We start from the raw sequence: 2500 nt of genomic DNA on the forward strand, positions 1-2500 counted from the left end.
GGCCAAAACAGCCCAAAAACGGGCCAAAACTGGCCATTTTTGGCTGCGCGAGCGAGCAGCGAGCGGCGGACAGCGAGCGAAGCGAGAGGCAGCACCGTCCCTGCTATACGAAAGCCCCATCCAGCCCTGTGCCACCCGGGGGGTTCCAGGGTGCTGAGATGGCTGACGTTTTGCTCCGCTCACGACGGTCGCCGCGGCACGCAAGAACAGGCCAAAAACTGGCCAAAACAGCCCAAAAACGGGCCAAAACTGGCCATTTTTTGCTGCGCGAGCGAGCGGAGAGCGGCGAACAGCGAGCGAAGCGCGAGGCAGCACCGTCCCTGCTATACGAAAGCCCCATCCAGCCCTGTGCCACCCGGGGGGTTCCAGGGTGCTGAGATGGCTGACATTTTGCTCCGCTCACGACGGTCACCGCGCCACACAAGAACAGCCCAAAAACAGGCCAAAACAGCCCAAAAACGGGCCAAAACTGGCCATTTTTGGCTGCGCGAGCGAGCGGCGAGCGGCGAACAGCGAGCGAAGCGAGAGGCAGCACCGTCCCTGCTATACGAAAGCCCCATCCAGCCCTGTGCCACCCGGGGGGTTCCAGGGTGCTGAGATGGCTGACGTTTTGCTCCGCTCACGACGGTCACCGCACCACGCAAGAACAGGCCAAAAACTGGCCAAAACAGCCCAAAAACGGGCCAAAACTGGCCATTTTTGGCTGCGCGAGCGAGCGGCGAGCGGCGAACAGCGAGCGAAGCGAGAGGCAGCACCGTCCCTGCTATACGAAAGCCCCATCCAGCCCTGTGCCACCCGGGGGGTTCCAGGGTGCTGAGATGGCTGACGTTTTGCTCCGCTCTCGACGGTCACCGCGCAATGCAAGAACAGGCCAAAAACTGGCCAAAACGGCCCAAAAACGGGCCAAAACTGGCCATTTTTGGCTGCGCGAGCGGCGAGCGGCGGACAGCGAGCGAAGCGAGAGGCAGCACCGTCCCTGCTATACGAAAGCCCCATCCAGCCCTGTGCCACCCGGGGGGTTCCAGGGTGCTGAGATGGCTGACGTTTTGCTCCGCTCTCGACGGTCACCGCGCAATGCAAGAACAGGCCAAAAACTGGCCAAAACGGCCCAAAAACGGGCCAAAACTGGCCATTTTTGGCTGCGCGAGCGAGCGGCGAGCGGCGGACAGCGAGCGAAGCGAGAGGCAGCACCGTCCCTGCTATACGAAAGCCCCATCCAGCCCTGTGCCACCCGGGGGGTTCCAGGGTGCTGAGATGGCTGACGTTTTGCTCCGCTCTCGACGGTCACCGCGCAATGCAAGAACAGGCCAAAAACTGGCCAAAACGGCCCAAAAACGGGCCAAAACTGGCCATTTTTGGCTGCACGAGCGAGCGGCGAGCGGCGGACAGCGAGCGAAGCGAGAGGCAGCACCGTCCCTGCTATACGAAAGCCCCATCCAGCCCTGTGCCACCCGGGGGGTTCCAGGGTGCTGAGATGGCTGACGTTTTGCTCCGCTCTCGACGGTCACCGCGCAATGCAAGAACAGGCCAAAAACTGGCCAAAACGGCCCAAAAACGGGCCAAAACTGGCCATTTTTGGCTGCACGAGCGAGCGGCGAGCGGCGGACAGCGAGCGAAGCGAGAGGCAGCACCGTCCCTGCTATACGAAAGCCCCATCCAGCCCTGTGCCACCCGGGGGGTTCCAGGGTGCTGAGATGGCTGACGTTTTGCTCCGCTCTCGACGGTCACCGCGCAATGCAAGAACAGGCCAAAAACTGGCCAAAACGGCCCAAAAACGGGCCAAAACTGGCCATTTTTGGCTGCACGAGCGAGCGGCGAGCGGCGGACAGCGAGCGAAGCGAGAGGCAGCACCGTCCCTGCTATACGAAAGCCCCATCCAGCCCTGTGCCACCCGGGGGGTTCCAGGGTGCTGAGATGGCTGACGTTTTGCTCCGCTCTCGACGGTCACCGCGCAATGCAAGAACAGGCCAAAAACTGGCCAAAATGGCCCAAAAACGGGCCAAAACTGGCCATTTTTGGCTGCACGAGCGAGCGGCGAGCGGCGGACAGCGAGCGAAGCGAGAGGCAGCACCGTCCCTGCTATACGAAAGCCCCATCCAGCCCTGTGCCACCCGGGGGGTTCCAGGGTGCTGAGATGGCTGACGTTTTGCTCCGCTCTCGACGGTCACCGCGCAATGCAAGAACAGGCCAAAAACTGGCCAAAACGGCCCAAAAACGGGCCAAAACTGGCCATTTTTGGCTGCGCGAGCGAGCGGCGAGCGGCGGACAGCGAGCGAAGCGAGAGGCAGCACCGTCCCTGCTATATACGAAAGCCCCATCCAGCCCTGTGCCACCCGGGGGGTTCCAGGGTGCTGAGATGGCTGACGTTTTGCTCCGCTCACGACGGTCACCGCACCACGCAAGAACGGACCATAAACAGGCCAAAATAGCCCAAAAACGGGCCAAAACTGGTCATTTTTGGCTGCGCGAGCGAGCGGCGAGCGGCGAACAGCGAGCGAAG

Source organism: Musa acuminata, unplaced genomic scaffold, assembly GCF_036884655.1.
Source record: "Musa acuminata AAA Group cultivar baxijiao unplaced genomic scaffold, Cavendish_Baxijiao_AAA HiC_scaffold_85, whole genome shotgun sequence".
Classification (NCBI taxonomy): Eukaryota; Viridiplantae; Streptophyta; class Magnoliopsida; order Zingiberales; family Musaceae; genus Musa; species Musa acuminata.